This window comes from Arachis stenosperma, chromosome 3 (assembly GCF_014773155.1).
Source record: "Arachis stenosperma cultivar V10309 chromosome 3, arast.V10309.gnm1.PFL2, whole genome shotgun sequence".
Classification (NCBI taxonomy): Eukaryota; Viridiplantae; Streptophyta; class Magnoliopsida; order Fabales; family Fabaceae; genus Arachis; species Arachis stenosperma.
The window spans coordinates 146,292,397-146,310,643 of NC_080379.1; the positions used below are offsets into that span (position 1 = coordinate 146,292,397).

The window sequence follows — 18,247 nt, forward strand, 5'->3', positions numbered from 1 at the left end:
AAGCTTAGAGTGGAAGTTCAAACCTTCAGACAGAAGGATGGAGAATCCCTCTATGAAGCTTGGGAAAGATACAAACAATTAATCAGAAGATGTCCTTCAGACATGCTTTCTGAATGGAGCATCATAGGTATTTTCTATGATGGTCTCTCTGAACTATCCAAGATGTCTTTGGATAGCTCAGCTGGAGGATCTCTTCATCTGAAGAAGACGCCTACTGAGGCTCAAGAACTGATTGAAATGGTTGCAAATAACCAATTCATGTACACTTCTGAAAGGAATCCTGTGAACAATGGGACTAGTCAGAAGAAAGGAGTTCTTGAAATTGACACTCTGAATGCCATTTTGGCTCAGAATAAAATATTGACTCAACAAGTCAATCTGATTTCTCAAAGTCTGTCTGGAATGCAAAATGCACCAAACAGTACTAAGGATGCTTCATCTGAGGAAGAAGCTTATGATCCTGAGAACCCTTCCATGGAAGAGGTGAATTACCTGGGAGAACCCTATGGTAACACCTATAATTCTTCATGGAGAAATCACCCAAATCTCTCATGGAAGAATCAAGAGAGACCTCAACAAGGTTTCAATAATAATGGTGGAAGAAACAGGTTTAACAATGGTAAACCTTTTCCATCATCTTCTCAGCAACAGACAGAGAGCTCTAAGCAGAATACCTCTGACTTAGCAACCATGGTCTCTGATCTAATCAAAACCACTCAAAGTTTCATGACTGAAACTAGATCCTCCATTAGGAATTTGGAAGGACAAGTGGGTCAGCTGAGCAAGAAAGTTACTGAACTCCCGCCTAGCACTCTCCCAAGTAATACAGAAGAAAATCCAAAAGGAGAGTGCAAAGCCATAGACATGGCCGAATATGGAGAGGAAAGAGAGGAGGAGGACGCCACTGAGGAAGACCTTAGTGGGCGTGTACCAATCTCCTCTGAGTTCCTCAATGAGGACCAATGGGAATCTGAGGCTCAAAATGAGACCATAGAGATTCCCTTGGACTTACTACTGCCTTTCATGAGCTCTGATGAGTATTCTTCCTCTGAAGAGGAGGAGTATGTCATAGAGGAGCAAGTTGCTAAATACCTTGGAGCAATCATGAAGCTAGATGACAGGTTATTTGGAAATGAGACTTGGGAGGATGAACCCCCTTTGCTCACCAAAGAACTGGATAACTTGTCTAGGCAGCAATTGCTTCAAAAGAGGCAGGATCCTGGGAAGTTTTCTATACCTTGTACCATAGGCACCATGACCTTCAAGAAGGCCTTGTGTGACTTAGGGTCAAGTGTAAACCTCATGCCCCTCTCTGTAATGGAGAAATTAGGGATCTTTGAGGTGCAAGCTGCAAAAATCTCACTAGAGATGGCAGACAACTCAAGAAAACAAGCCTATGGACTTGTAGAGGATGTTCTGGTTAAGGTTGAAGACCATTACATTCCTACTGATTTCATAGTCCTAGAGACTGGGAAGTGCATGGATGAATCCATCATCCTTGGCAGACCCTTCCTAGCCACAGCAAAGGCTGTGATTGATGTTGATAGAGGAGAGTTGATCATTCAAGTGAATGAAGAATCCTTGGTGTTTAAGGCCCAAGGATATCCCTCTGTCATCATGGAGAAGAAGCATGAAGAGCTTCTCTCAAAACAGAGCCAAACAGAGCCCCCACAGTCAGACTCTAAGTTTGGTGTTGGGAGGCCACAATCAAACTCTAAGTTTGGTGTTGGGAAGTTCCAACACGGTTCTGAGCATCTCTGAGGCTCCATGAGAGTCCTCTGTCAAGCTAATAACAGTAAAGAAGCGCTTGTTGGGAGGCAACCCAATGTTTTATAATTAATTATTTTCTTTTATTCTTTTATCTTTTTTGTAGGTTGATGATCATAAGAAGTGACAAAAACAATGAAAAAAGCAAAAACAAAATGAAAAACAGGAAGAAAAACAGCACACCCTGGAGGAAGATGCTACTGGCGTTCAAACGCCAGTCAGCCTAGCAGTTGGGCGTTTAACGCCCAGTCTGGCACCCTTCTGGGCGTTTAACGCCAGAAAGGGGCACCAGACTGGCGTTAAACGCCAGTAAAGGGCAAAAACCTGGCGTTAAACGCCAGGAATGGGCACCAGCCCGGCGTTTAACGCCAGAAAAGGCTCAAAACGTGGATTTTGATGCCATTTGGTGCAAGGATGCCTTTTCCTTGACACTACAGGATCTGTGGACCCCACAGGACCCTACCATCACTCTCTCTCTTCTTCCCCCATTCACCAATCACCTCAACACCTCTTCCCCAAAAACCCCTCACCTATCAAATCCCATCTTTCTCTTCACCACTCACATCCATCATTCATAAAACCCCACCAACCTCACCCTTCAAATTCAAACCACTTTCCCTCCCAAACCCACCCTCAAATGGCCGAACCCTCATCCCCCTCTTTCCTATATAAACCCCTCTTTACCCCTTCATTTTCCCATTACCTAAACACCACTTCTCCCCCTCCTTGGCCGAATACACCACCCTCTCCCTCTTCCTCATTTCTTCTTCTTCTACTCTCTTTTTTCTTCTTTTGCTCGAGGACGAGCAAACATTTTAAGTTTGGTGTGGTGAAAGCGTTGCTTTTTCGTTTTTCCATAACCATTTATGGCATCCAAGGCCGGAGAAACCTCTAGAAAGAGGAAAGGGAAGGCAAAGGCTTCCACCTCCGAGTCATGGGAGATGGATAGATTCCTCTCAAGGGTGCATCAAGACCACTTCTATGAAGTTGTGGCCTTGAAGAAGGTGATCCCCGAAGTCCCCTTTTCACTCAAAAAGGGTGAATATCCGGAGATCCGCCATGAGATCCGAAGAAGAGGTTGGGAAGTACTTACCAACCCCATTCAACAAGTCGGAATCTTGATGGTTCAAGAGTTCTATGCCAATGCATGGATCACCAAGAACCATGACCAAAGTGTGAACCCGGATCCAAAGAATTATCTTACTATGGTTCGGGGGAAATACTTGGATTTTAGTCCGGAAAGTGTGAGGGTGGCGTTCAACTTGCCTATGATGCAAGGAGATGAGCATCCTTACACTAGAAGGGTCAACTTTGATCAAAGGTTGGACCAAGTCCTCACAGTCATATGTGAAGAGGGCGCACAATGGAAGCAAGATTCAAGAGGAAAGCCGGTCCAATTGAGAAGGCATGACCTCAAACCCGTGGCTAGAGGATGGTTAGAGTTCATACAACGCTCAATCATTCCCACTAGCAACCGGTCCGAAGTTACCATAGACCGGGCTATCATGATCCATAGCATCATAATTGGAGAAGAAATAGAGGTTCATGAGGTTATAGCCCAAGAACTCTATAGGGTGGCGGACAAGACCTCTACCTTGGCAAGGTTAGCCTTTCCTCACCTCATTTGTCACCTCTGTTATTCAGTGGGAGTTGACATAGAGGGAGACATCACCATTGATGAGGACAAGCCCATCACTAAGAAAAGGATGGAGTACACAAGAGATCCCACTCATCATGAGATCCCTGAGATTCCTCAAGGGATGAATTTTCCTCCACAAGACTATTGGGGGCAACTAAACACCTCCCTAGGAGAGTTGAGTTCCAATATGGGACAACTAAGGGTGGAGCACCAAGAACACTCCATTCTCCTCCATGAAATTAGAGAAGAACAAAGAATCATGAGAGAGGAGCAACAAAGGCAAGGAAGAGACATTGAGGAGCTCAAGCACTCCATAGGACCTTCAAAAGCAAGGAAGAGCCGCCATCACTGAGGTGGACCCATTCCTTGATTTCCTTGTTCTTTATTCCTTTGTTTTTCGAATTTTAGTGCTTTATGTTATCCATGCTTGTGTCTTATGATCATTAGTGTCTTAGTGTCTATGCCTTAAAGTTATGAATGTCCTATGAATCCATCACCTTTCTTGAATAAAAATGTGCTTAATTGAAAAAGGAAGAATTGCATGAATTTTGAATTTTATAATAGTTTAATTATTTTGATGTGGTGGCAATATTTTTGTTCTCTGAATGTATGCTTAAACAGTGCATATGTATCTTGAATTTGTGGTTCATGAATGTTGGCTCTTGAAAGAATGATGAAAAAGGAGACATGTTATTGAGGATCTGAAAAATCAATAAAATGATTCTTGAAGCAAGAAAAAGCATTGCTATTCAAAAAAAAAAAAAAAACCGAAAAAAAAAAAGAAAAAAAAAAGAAAACGAAAAAAAATAATAATAAGAGTTGTGATCCAAGGCAAATAAGAGTGTGCTTAAGAACCCTGGACACCTCTAATTGGGGACTTTAGCAAAGCTAAGTCACAATCTGAAAAGGTTCACCCAATTATGTGTCTGTGGCATGTATGTATCCGGTGGTAATACTGGAAAGACAGAGTGCTTTGGGCCACAGCCAAGACTCAATAAATAGCTATGTTCAAGAATCATCATACTTTACTAGGAGAATCATTAACACTATCTGGATTCTAAGTTCCCAAAGAAGCCAACCATTCTGAATTTCAAAGGATAGATTGAGATGCCAAAACTGTTCAGAGGCAAAAAGTTAAAAGCCCCGCTCATCTAATTAATACTGATCTTCACAGATGTTTTTGGAATTCATTGCATATTCTCTTCCTTTTATCTTATTTGATTTTCAGTTGCTTGGGGACAAGCAACAATTTAAGTTTGGTGTTGTGATGAGCGGATGATTTGTATACTTTTTGGCATTGTTTTTAGTAGGTTTTTGATATAATCTAGTTAGTTTTTAGTATATTTTTATTAGTTTTTAGTTAAAATTCACTTTTCTGGACTTTACTATGAGTTTGTGTGTTTTTCTGTGATTTCAGGTATTTTCTGGCTGAAATTGAGGGACCTGAGCAAAAATCTGATCCAGAGACTCAAAAGGACTGCAGATGCTGTTGGATTCTGACCTCCCTGCACTCGAAGTGGATTTTCTGGAGCTACAGAAGCCCAATTGGCGCGCTCTCAACGGCGTTGGAAAGTAGACATCCTGGGCTTTCCAGCAATATATAATAGTCCATACTTTGCCCAAGATTTGATGGCCCAAACCGGCGTTCAAAGTCACCTCAAGAAATTCCAGCGTTAAACGCCGGAACTGGCACCTAATTGGGAGTTAAACGCCCAAACTGGCACTAAAGCTGGCGTTTAACTCCAAGGAGAGTCTCTACACGAAATTGCTTCATTGCTCAGCCCAAGCACACACCAAGTGGGCCCGGAAGTAGATTTTTATGTCATTTACTCATCTATGTACTAGTTTTCTATAAGTAGGACCTTTTACTATTGTATTAGAACATCTAGATCTTGGTAGCTATCTTTGAGTTTTATGCTATCTTAGATCATTGGGAGGCTGGCCATTCGGCCATGCCTAGACCTTATGCTTATGTATTTTCAACGGTGGAGTTTCTACACACCATAGATTAAGGTGTGGAGCTCTGCTGTACCTCGAGTATTAATGCAATTACCATTGTTCTTCTATTCAATTCCGCTTGTTCTTTTACCAAGATATCACTTGTTCTTCAACTTGATGAAGGTGATGATTGACACTCATCATCATTCTCACCTATGAACAAGGTGACTGACAACCATTCTTGTTCTACAAGCATCTGAGGCTTAGTGAATATCTCTTGGATTCTTCGGAATCTTCGTGGTATAGGCAGGACCTGATGGCGGCATTCAAGAGAATCCGGAAGGTCTAAACCTTGTCTGTGGTATTCTGAGTAGGATTCAATGACTGAATGACTGTGACGTGCTTCAAACCTGTAACCTACTGGGCGTTAGTGACAGACGCAAAAGAGTTATTCTATTCCGGTAGGGGAGGGAACCAAACCGGTGATTGGCAGCACTGTGACAGAGTGTGTGCATTAGCTTTCACTGCGCGGATGGGAGGTAGCTGCTGACAATAGTGAAACCTTACACGAGCTTGCCATGGAAAGGAGTAAGAAAGGATTGGATGAAGGCATTAGGAAAGCAGAGAGACGGAAGGGAAGGCATCTTCATACACTTGTCTGAAGCTCTTACACCAATGAATTACATAAGTATCACTATCCTTATCTTCTATGTTATTTTCGTTCATCATCATATACATTTGAGTTTGCCTGACTAAGATTTACAAGATGACCATAGCTTGCTTCAATACTAACAATCTCCGTGGGATCGACCCTTACTCACGTAAGGTTTATTACTTGGACGACCCAGTGCACTTGCTGGTTAGTTGTGCGAAGTTGTGTAATGCCATGGTATTGAGCCACCAAGTTCTTGGAGCCATTACCGGGGATTATTTGAGTTGTGAAAAAAGTATTGTTCACAATTTCGTGCACCACTCCTCATCTTGAGACCAAGAAATTTCTGGGGGATCCATCCTTGATTCGTGCTGTGCTGGGTATTTTATAAACTATGTTCCCATGTCTTTTATTTTCTACTTTTCTTTCTGGATATTCATAAGTCGTTGCGTTTTTCTTGTTTTTCAGAGATGTCGAAGAATAATGACTCACTGAAGGCCTTTAAGAAGGCGAGGAAGGCTACCGCAGCTCAGAACATCCCGGCCAAGGTGGTCGGAGAAGGGTCCTCCCAGGTTTTGTCGAAGCCGTCTGTCCCGAGCTCTCCTGGGCCGAGGAGGATGATCCCGACTCCCCGGATTCGTTTGATCGATCTGCCTCATACTTCAGTTGGTACCTCTGCTCCTTCAGTCGCTCCTCCTCCAAAAAGACCTCGGACTGTCGAGCCATTTAATCTTGGTGCTCTTGAATTTGATGCAGTTGGGTTTGTAGACCAACAGATTGCTCCTTATGGTGTCATGCCTACCGACGATGTATCCATTCTTCGTCATTTAGACTTTATTACTCGGAGTGGTATTACACTGGCACACATGGAAGCGGCTTTATACCGAACTGCTCAAGATCTTCCTATCCATGCTACCAAGGCTTTTATGGAGGATGCGAAATCAGAGTTTGACCGAATTAAGGGTTTAAAGGAGGAGCTCGAGGTAGAAGTGGCCGATTTGAAAAAGGAGCTGAAGGGGGGAAAGGCCCGGGATGTTGGTCTGGCGGCTGCCGCGCAACTGGCCGAGGATACAGCTCTAAAACATAAGGATAGCTATGTAACTAATTATAGAGAGATGATGGAGCTCAGGAGTAGGTTGGAATCTGTTCAGGTCGATTACTCCAAAATTCAAAGTCATCTTATAGGTAGTGTTACTGCGGCTTATGAGAATCTGAAAGAGCAATTTCGAGTTCTTGCGCCAGATCTCGACCTTTCCCTTATTAGCCTGGACAATATTGTTAGGGATGGTAAGATTGTCCCTGACGATCCCGATGATGATGATGATGATCATCCTTCACTGCCTGCTACCAAGACTTCTGCTGTGCCGACTTCTCCGACTTCTAATGCTGAGATCAATCGTCCAGAAGGGGAACCGGATTGCCAAATCTTGAACCGAGATGATGGGACGGTAGATGCGGTGCCTCTTCAGACTCGTCCTCCTTCACCCCGAGGTGATGCTGCTGAGAAGTCTTCTAATGTTGATTGAGTTTTCTTTCTGTTTAATGTAAATAGCCCGGCTTGTGGGTTGTTGAACTCTTTATTTTGTAAATGGTATTTTGCTGACTGTTGGTACTTCTTTTGGTTGCTTGTTTAGCAACTTTATTTTGAAAAAACAAAGTAATTTTCGAGCTTCGAGGGCTGATTTTGGTGGCCTCTGGAGCTTGCTATTATTATAACTTGGTAGTTTTTATATCATGTCTGCTTGCACTCATCTTGGTACCTTCGTAGGCTGGGATTTTGTCCGACATGATTAGCTTGATTCTTTGACTTGGTTTTGTTTGTAATCCTCCTTTTTGGACCTTATTTAGATCTCTTTTGGGGACTATTTTTGTAATTTGTGTGTCCTGGGCTTAACTTCATCATGTCGGGTCCTGTCAAGTTACTTGGTAATCCTCTTTCTTGGACCTTGTTCAGGTCTCTTTCGGGGATTACCTTTTGTAGCTTTACATCTTTCTGGGCCGACTTCGTCACGTCGAGTTTTGTCGAGTTACTTGATAATCCTCTTTCTTGGACCTTGTTCAGGTCTCTTTCAGGGATTATCATTGTAACTTATCTTTCTGGGCCGACTTCGTCATGTCGGGCCCCATCGAGTTACTTGATAATCCTCTTTCTTGGACCTTGTTCAGGTCTCTTTCAGGGATTATCTTTGTAACTTATCTTTCTGGGCCGACTTCGTCATGTCGGGCCCCGTCGAGTTACTTGATAATCCTCTTTCTTGGACCTTGTTCAGGTCTCTTTCAGAGATTATCTTTGTAACTTATCTTTCTGGGCCGACTTCGTCATGTCGGGCCCCGTCGAGTTACTTGATAATCCTCTTTCTTGGACCTTGTTCAGGTCTCTTTCAAGGATTATCTTTGTAACTTATCTTTCTGGGCCGACTTCGTCATGTCGGGCCCCGTCGAGTTACTTGATAATCCTCTTTCTTGGACTTTGTTCAGGTCTCTTTCAAGGATTATCTTTGTAACTTTTTGTAGGAGTCCGACTTCTTCATGTCGGGCTCTTCGAAGTTATAGTAATCCTCTTTTATAGGGTTGGCCAGACCTCTTTCCAGGGCTTTACTTATAACTTGGGTTGTTGTGGCTGGTCCGACTTTTTGTGCCGCCAGTCTTTAAGTTATTTTATAGCAATCCATTTTATTAGGACCTCGTCAGGTCCTTTCTATGGATCACTTTCTATAACTTCTTGCATTATTCTGTTTTCATCTTTGCCGATTTTGTAGAATTTGGGTTTTAACCCTCGTTTTTATCGTGATCGCGCAGTGAATTTGGTTTTCACTTTCTATCGATCTGTAGCTTTATAATCGGGCGATGAATGTTTCAGAATAATACGACTTGAGAATTTGTAGAGAATCTGAACAAATTTTATTAAAAGAGAATGCAAATATACATGAGGGGTTAATTTCCTAAGTCGGGTGATTTGTAGGTCTTGGCTGGGCGCCTCGTTAAAAAACCTTTTTCAGGAAAAAGAGTGCACCTTGTCCAAGATCTTTTATCATCCCTAGCTATAGTACCTTCTTAGGTTGCAGGCGTGCCATGACCTAGGAAGCTCTTGCCCATCGAGTTCGGAAAGCCTGTAGTAGCCTTTTCCCAGTACTTCTATGACTCGGAAGGGTCCTTTCCAGTTTGCTGCCAGCTTTCCTTCTCCAGGTCGAGCTGTTCCTATGTCGTTTCGGATTAGGATGAGGTCGTCTTCAGCAAAGGCTCACTATATTACTTTTCGGTTGTATCTGGAGGCCACTCGTCGTTTCAACGCCTCTTCCCTTATCCGAGCTCTTTCTCGGATTTTCGGAAGTAAGTCGAGCTCTTCCCTTTGAAGTTGGGAATTGGCTTTTTCGCTAAAATGGATTACTCTGGGTGATCTTTCTTCGACCTCCACTGGGATCATTGCCTCAATTCCATAAGCTAATCGGAAAGGTGACTCCTTTGTCGTGGAATGTGGAGTCGTTCGATATGCCCATAGGACTTGTGGGAGCTCCTCAGCCCAGGTTCCTTTTGCATCTTGTAATCTCCGTTTTAACCCTGCTAATATAACTTTGCCCATTCGCTTGGAGGTGCTCAACAGTGGTGAATTGTTGTTTTGTATTCAAGTTGGCCACTAGTTTTCTGAAGCCTGCGTCTGTGAACTGGGTATCATTGTCTGTAGTGATAGAGTATGGAACTCTGAACCTTGTGACGATGTTTCTATATAGAAATTTCTGACTTCTTTGAGCTGTAGCGTTGGCTAAGGGTTCTGCCTCGATCTATTTTATGAAGTAGTCTATTCCTACTATGAGGAATTTGACTTGTCCCGATCCTTGAGGAAATGGTCCGAGGAGATTGAGTCCCCATTTTGCGAATGGTCAAGGTGAGGTCACGCTGATGAGTTCCTCTGGTGGAGCGGTGTGAAAGTTGGCATGTTTCTGACATGGTGAACATGTCCTTATGAATTCTGTGGCTTTTTTTTGTAGAGTTGGTCAATAAAATTCTGCCCGAAGTACTTTTTTTTTTGGCAAGGTGCCTGCGCTCCGAGGTAATTGTCACAAATGCCACTGTGTACTTCTTCTAGGACATCTTTTGTGTTGGAAGTCGGCACGCATTTTAGCAGTGGTATTGAAATCCCTCTTTTGTATAGAGTATTATTTATGATGGTATAGTGTTGTGCTTCCCGTTTTAACCTCTTTGCCTCTTTCTCATCTGTGGGGAGAGCTCTGTTCTGAGGTAGTTAATTATGGGAGTCATCCATCCCTGATCGCGACCTGTTATGGCTAGGACTTTTTCTTCTTCTGAGATTGATGAATTCTGTAGAATTTCTTGGATGAGGCTTCTATTGTTGCCTCCTGGTTTGGTGCTGGCTAGTTTTGAGAGTGCATCGGCCCGGGCATTCTGTTCTCGGGGTATGTGACTGGTGCACGAAATTGTGATCACTACTTTTACACAGAACAATCCCCGGTAATGGCTCCAAAGACTTGGTGCTCAATACCATGGCATAAACATAACTCCGCACAACTAACCAGCAAGTGCACTGGGTCATCCAAGTAATAAACCTTACGCGAGTAAGGGTCGATCCCACGGAGATTGTTGGTATGAAGCAAGCTATGGTCACCTTGTAGATCTCAGTCAGGCAGACTCAAATGGGTATAGATGATGAATAAAGCATAAAGATAAAGATAGAGATACTTATGTATATCATTGGTGAGAGCTTCAGATAAGCGTATGAAGATACCTTCCCTTCCGTCTCTCTGCTTTCCTACTGTCTTCATCCAATCCTTCTTACTCCTTTCCATGGCAAGCTCATGTAGGGTTTCACCGTTGTCAGTGGCTACCTCCCATCCTCTCAGTGAAAACGTTGCCTATGCTCTGTCACAGCATGGGTAATCAGCTGTCGGTTCTCGGTCAAGCCGGAATAAAATCCATCGATTCTTTTGCGTCTGTCACTAACGCCCCGCCTGCTAGGAGTTTGAAGCACGTCACAGTCATTCAATCATTGAATCCTACTCAGAATACCACAGACAAGGTTAGACCTTCCGGATTCTCTTGAATGCCGCCATCAGTTCTCGCCTATACCACGAAGACTCTGATCTCACGGAATGGCTGGCTCGTTTGTCAGGCGAGCACTCGGTTGTCAGGCGATCAACCATGCATCGTGTATCAGGAATCCAAGAGATATTCACTAAGCCTCGTATGCTTGTAGAACAAGAGTGGTTGTCAGTCACTTTGTTCATAAGTGAGAATGATGATGAGTGTCACGGATCATCACATTCATCAAGTTGAAGAACAGGTGATATCTTGGAACAAGAACAAGCGGAATTGAATAGAAGAACAATAGTAATTGCATTAATACTCGAGGTACAGCAGAGCTCCACACCTTAATCTATGGTGTGTAGAAACTCCACCGTTGAAAATACATAAGAACAAGGTCTAGGCATGGCCGTGAGGCCAGCCTCCCAAATGATCTAAGATAGCATGAAACTCAAAGATAGCTACCAAGATCTCCAGATAAAAAATACAGTAGTAAAAGGTCCTACTTATAGAAAACTAGTAGCCTAAGGTGTACAGAGATGAGTAAATGACATAAAAATCTACTTCCGGGCCCACTTGGTGTGTGCTTGGGCTGAGCAATGAAGCATTTTCGTGTAGAGACTCTTCTTGGAGTTAAACGCCAGCTTTTATGCCAGTTTGGGCGTTTAACTCCCATTTTGGTGCCAGTTCCGGCGTTTAACGCTGGAATTCCTGAGGGTGACTTTGAACGCCGGTTTGGGCCATCAAATCTTGGACAAAGTATGAACTATCATATATTGCTGGAAAGCCCAGGATGTCTACTTTCCAACGCCGTTGAGAGCGCGCCAATTGGGCTTCTGTAGCTCCAGAAAATCCACTTCGAGTGCAGGGAGGTTAGAATCCAACAGCATCTGCAGTCCTTTTCAGTCTCTGGATCAGATTTTTGCTCAGGTCCCTCAATTTCAGCCAGAAAATACCTGAAATCACAGAAAAACACACAAACTCATAGTAAAGTCCAGAAAAGTGAATTTTAACTAAAAACTAATAAAAATATACTAAAAACTCAACTAAATATACTAAAAACATACTAAAAACAATGCCAAAAAGCGTACAAATTATCCGCTCATCACAACACCAAACTTAAATTGTTGCTTGTCCTCAAGCAACTGAAAATCAAATAAGATAAAAAGAAGAGAATATACTATAGACTCCAAATTATCAATGAAACTTAGCTCCAAATTAGATGAGCGGGACTAGTAGCTTTTTGCCTCCGAACAGTTTTGGCATCTCACTTTATCCTTTGAAATTCAGAATGATTGGCTTCTTTAGGAACTCAGAATCCAGATAGTGTTATTGATTCTCCTAGTTAAGTATGATGATTCTTGAACACAGCTACTTATTGAGTCTTGGCCGTGGCCCAAAGCACTCTGTCTTCCAGTATTACCACCGGATACATACATGCCACAGACACATAATTGGGTGAACCTTTTCAGATTGTGACTCAGCTTTGCTAGAGTCCCCAATTAGAGGTGTCCAGGGTTCTTAAGCACACTCTTTTTGCCTTGGATCATAACTTTATTTCTTTCTTTTTCTTTCTTTCTTTTTCTCCCTTTTTTTTCTCTTTTTTTTCGTTCTTCTTTTTTTTGTCTTTTTTGTATTCACTGCTTTTTCTTGCTTCAAGAATCATTTTTATGATTTTTCAGATCCTCAGTAACATGTCTCCTTTTTCATCATTCTTTCAAGAGCCAACAACTTTAACATTCATGAACCACAAATTCAAAAGACATATGCACTGTTTAAGCATACATTTAGAAAACAAAAAGTATTGTCACCACATCAAACTAATTAAGCTAGTTTTAAAGATGAATTTGAAATCCTGTACTTCTTGTTCTTTTGTGATAAAAACAGTTTTCTTTTAAGAAAGGTGATGGATTCACATTCATAGCTTTAAGGCATAGACACTAAGACACTAATGATCATAAGACACAAACATAGATAAACACAAACATGAAAATTCAAAAAACAAGCAAATAAAGAACAAGGAGATTAAAGAACGGGTCCACCTCAGTGATGGCGGCTTGTTCTTCCTCTTGAAGATCCTATGGAGTGCTTGAGCTCCTCAATGTCTCTTCCTTGTCTTTGTTGCTCCTCTCTCATGATGAGAGGGGTCTCTTGTTTGCTCCATCCTTTTCTTAGTGATGGGCTTGAGGTCATGCCTTCTCAGTTGAACCGGCTTTCCTCTTGAACTTCTCTTCCATTGGGCGTCCTCTTCACAGATATCTATGAGGACTTGGTCCAACCTTTTGATCAAAGTTGACCCTTCTTCATGGCCACAACTTCATAGAAGTGGTCTTGATGCACCCTTGAGATGAATCTCTCCATCTCCCATGACTCGGAGGTGGAAGCTTTTGCCTTCCCTTTCCTCTTTCTAGAGGTTTCTCCGGCCTTGGATGCCATAAATGGTTATGGAAAAACAAAAAGCAACGCTTTTACCACACCAAACTTAAAAGGTTTGCTCGTCCTCGAGCAAAAGAAGAAAGAAGAGAGTAGAAGAAGAAGAAATGGAGGAGATGGAGGTGGCGTATGGTTCGGCCAAAAGAGGAAGAAGTAGTGTTTAGGGTGTGTGAAAATGAAGGAGTGAAGATGATAGTGGGATTTGATAGTTGGGGGTTTTTGGGAAAGAGGTGTTGAGGTGATTGGTTAATGGGTGAAGAAGAGAGGGGGTGGTGGGATAGGTGTGGATCCTGTGGGGTCCACAGATCCTGAGGTGTCAAGGAAAAGTCATCCCTGCACCAAGTGGCGTGCAAAAATGCACTTTGTGCCAATTCTGGCGTTAAACGCCGGGCTGGTGCCCATTTCTGACGTTTAACGCCAGGTTCTTGCCCTTTCCTGGCGTTTAACGCCAGTCTGGTGCCCCTTTCTGGCGTTAAACGCCCAGAATGGTGCCAGACTGGGCGTTAAACGCCCAACTGCTAACCTTACTGGCGTTTAAACGCCAGTAGGTTCTTCCTCCAGGGTGTGCTATTTTTCTTCCTGTTTTTCATTCTGTTTTTGCTTTTTCAATTGATTTTGTGACCTCTCATGATCATCAACCTACAAAATAAAATAAAATAACAAAAGAAAATAGATAAAATATAACATTGGGTTGCCTCCCAACAAGCGCTTCTTTAATGTCAGTAGCTTGACAGAGGGCTCTCATGGAGCCTCACAGATACTCAGAGCAATGTTGGAACCTCCCAACACCAAACTTAGAGTTTGAATGTGGGGGTTCAACACCAAACTTAGAGTTTGGTTGTGGCCTCCCAACACCAAACTTAGAGTTTGACTGTGGGGGCTCTGTTTGACTCTGATTTGAGAGAAGCTCTTCATGCTTCCTCTCCATGGTGACAGAGGGATATCCTTGAGCTTTAAACACAAAGGATTCTTCATTCACTTGAATGATCAGTTCACCTCCATCAACATCAATCACAGCCTTTGCTGTGGCTAGGAAGGGTCTGCCAAGGATGATGGATTCATCCATGCACTTCCCAGTCTCTAGGACTATGAAATCAGTAGGGATGTAATGGTCCTCAATCTTCACCAAAACATCTTCTACAAGTCCATGAGCTTGTTTTCTTGAGTTGTCTGCCATCTCTAGTGAGATTCTTGCAGCTTGTACCTCAAAGATCCCTAGCTTCTCCATTACAGAGAGAGGCATGAGGTTTACACTTGACCCTAAGTCACACAGAGCCTTCTTGAAGGTCATGGTGCCTATGGTGCAAGGTATTGAAAACTTCCCAGGATCTTGTTTCTTTTGAGGTAATTTCTGCCTAGACAAGTCATCCAGTTCTTTGGTGAGCAAAGGAGGTTCATTCTCCCAAGTCTCATTTCCAAATAACTTGTCATTTAGCTTCATGATTGTTCCAAGGTATTTAGCAACTTGCTCTTCAGTGACATACTCATCCTCTTCAGAGGAAGAATACTCATCAGAGCTCATGAATGGCAGAAGTAAATCCAATGGAATCTCTATGGTCTCATTTTGAGCCTCAGATTCCCATGGTTCCTCACTAGGGAACTCATTGGAGGTCAGTGCACGCCCATTGAGGCCTTCCTCAGTGGCGTCCACTTCCTCTCTTTCCTCTCCAGATTCGGCCATGGTTATGGCTTTGCACTCTCCTTTTGGATTTTCTTCTGTATTACTTGGGAGAGTACTAGGAGGGAGTTCAGTAACTTTCTTGCTCAGCTGTCCTACTTGTGCCTCCAAATTCCTAATGGAGGACCTTGTTTCAGTTATGAAACTTTGAGTGGTTTTGATTAGATCAGAGACCATGGTTGCTAAGTCAGAGGGGTTCTGCTTAGAATTCTCTGTCTGTTGCTGAGAAGATGATGGAAAAGGCTTGCCATTGCTAAACCTGTTTCTTCCACCATTATTGTTGAAACCTTGTTGAGGTCTCTCTTGATTCTTCCATGAGAAATTTGGGTGATTTCTCCATGAAGAGTTATAGGTGTTTCCATAGGGTTCTCCTAGGTAATTCACCTCTTCCATTGAAGGGTTCTCAGGATCATAAGCTTCTTCTTCAGAGGAAGCATCCTTAGTACTGCTTGGTGCATTTTGCATTCCAGACAGACTTTGAGAAATCAAATTGACTTGTTGAGTCAATATCTTATTTTGAGCCAAAATGGCATTCAGAGTATCAATCTCAAGAACTTCTTTCTTCTGACTTGTCCCATTGTTTACAGGATTTCTTTCAGAAGTGTACATGAATTGGTTATTTGCAACCATTTCAATGAGTTCTTGAGCCTCTGTAGGCGTCTTCTTCAGATGAAGAGATCCTCCAGCAGAGCTATCCAAAGACATCTTGGATAGTTCAGAGAGACCATCATAGAAAATACCTATGATGCTCCATTCAGAAAGCATGTCTGAGGGACACTTTCTGATTAATTGTTTGTATCTTTTCCAAGCTTCATAGAGGGATTCACCATCCTTCTGTCTGAAGGTTTGGACTTCCACTCTAAGCTTACTCAATTTTTGAGGTGGAAAGAACTTTGCCAAGAAGGCATTGACTAGCTTTTCCCAAGAGTCCAGGCTTTCTTTAGGTTGTGAGTCCAACCATATTCTAGCTCTGTCTCTTACAGCAAAAGGGAATAGCATCAGTCTGTAGACCTCAGGGTCAACCCCATTAGTCTTGACTGTGTCACAGATTTGCAAGAACTCAGCTAAAAACTGATGAGGATCTTCCAATGGAAGTCCATGGAACTTGCAATTCTGTTGCATTAGAGAAACTAACTGAGGCTTAAGCTCAAAGTTGTTTGCTCCAATGGCAGGGATAGAGATGCTTCTCCCATAGAAGTCGGGAGTAGGTGCAGTAAAGTCACCCAGCACCTTCCTTGCATTGTTGGCATTGTTGTTGTTTTCGGCTGCCATAGGTTCTTCTTCTTTGAAGAATTCGGTCAGGTCCTCAACAGAGAGTTGTGCCTTAGCTTCTCTTAGCTTTCGTTTCAAGGTCCTTTCAGGTTCAGGGTCAGCTTCAACAAGAATGCCTTTGTCTCTGCTCCTGCTCATATGAAAGAGAAGAGAACAAGAAAATGTGGAATCCTCTATATCACAGTATAGAGATTCCTTGAGGTGTCAGAGGAAAAGAAAAGTAGAAGACAGAAGTAGAAAATTCGAACTTATCAAAGAAGATGGAGTTCGAATTTTGCATTAAGGGATAGTGTTAGTCCATAAATAGAAGGATGTGAGAAGAAGGGAAGTAATTTTCGAAAATTAAGTAAAAGATTTTGAGAACATTTTGAAAAACACTAATTGATTTTCGAAAACAAAAGTGGGAAAGAAGTAAAGTGATTTTTGAAAAAGATTTTGAAATTAGAAATTAAAAAGATTTGATTGAAAACTATTTTGAAAAAGATGTGGTTGAGAAGATATGATTGGTTTTTAAAAGATGTGATTAAAAAGATATGATTGAAAAGTTATGGTTTTAAAAAAATGTGATTGAGAAGATATGATTTGAAAAACATTTTAAAAGATTTGATTTTAAAAATTAATGACTTGCCTAACAAGAAAAGATATGATTCAAACATTAAACCTTTCTCAACAGAAAAGGTAACAAACTTGAGATGTTCAATCAAATCATTAATTGTTAGTAAGTATCTTTGAAAAAGGAAAGAAATTGATTTTGAAAACATTTGATTGAAAAGATATGATTTGAAAAAGATTTGATTTTGAAAAACTTTGAAAACTTGAAAAAAAATTGATTTTGAAAACAAAATCCTCCCCCTTGTGCCATCCTGGCGTTAAACGCCCAGAATGGTATCCATTCTGGCGTTTAACGCCCAAAATGCTACCTTTTTGGGCGTTAAACGCCCAACCAGGTACCCTGGCTGGCGTTTAAACGCCAGTCTGTCCTTCTTCACTGGGCGTTTTGAACGCCCAGCTTTTCTGTGTAATTCCTCTGCTGCATGTTCTGAATCTTCAGTCCCCTGTACTATTGACTTGAAAATAGAACCAAGATCAAATAAACAAGGCATGCAAGACACCAAACTTAAGATTAGACACTAGACTCAAACAAGAAACATAAAGTATTTTTGGTTTTTTATGATTTTTAAAAATTTTTTTGTGCTTTTTTCGAAAATTATGTGAAAACAAAAAATAAAGGTTTCAGAATTCTCAATTTGAATTTCCAGGAATCATTGCAATGCTAGTCTAAGACTCCGGTCCAGGAATTAGACATGGCTTCACAGCCAGCCAAGCTTTCAAAGAAAGCTTCGGTCCAAAACACTAGACATGGCCAATGGCCAGCCAAGCCTTAGCAGATCATTGCTCCAATAGCAAGATTGATAGAGATCAACAAGCTATTGTGATGATCAGTTGAAACCTCGGTCCAATAAGATTAGACATGGCTTCACAGCCAGCCAGATTTCAACAGATCACCATGAAACACTAGAATTCATTCTTAAGAACTCTGAAGAAAAATACCTAATCTAAGCAACAAGATGAACCGTCAGTTGTCCATACTCAAGAACAATCCCCGGCAACGGCGCCAAAAACTTGGTGCACGAAATTGTGATCACTACTTTTACACAGAACAATCCCCGGTAATGGCTCCAAAGACTTGGTGCTCAATACCATGGCATAAACACAACTCCGCACAACTAACCAGCAAGTGCACTGGGTCGTCCAAGTAATAAACCTTACGCGAGTAAGGGTCGATCCCACGGAGATTGTTGGTATGAAGCAAGCTATGGTCACCTTGTAG

At 42.1% G+C, this 18,247-nt stretch overlaps 1 non-coding gene across 1 annotated transcript; it reads right to left on the bottom strand.

Annotated features, from left to right (window-relative positions):
* Positions 1-108, bottom strand: LOC130971652 (small nucleolar RNA R71). Its single transcript, XR_009082863.1, has one exon. It is a non-coding gene; the product is annotated as a small nucleolar RNA R71 (small nucleolar RNA).
* Positions 109-18,247: the final 18,139 nt, after the last annotated feature.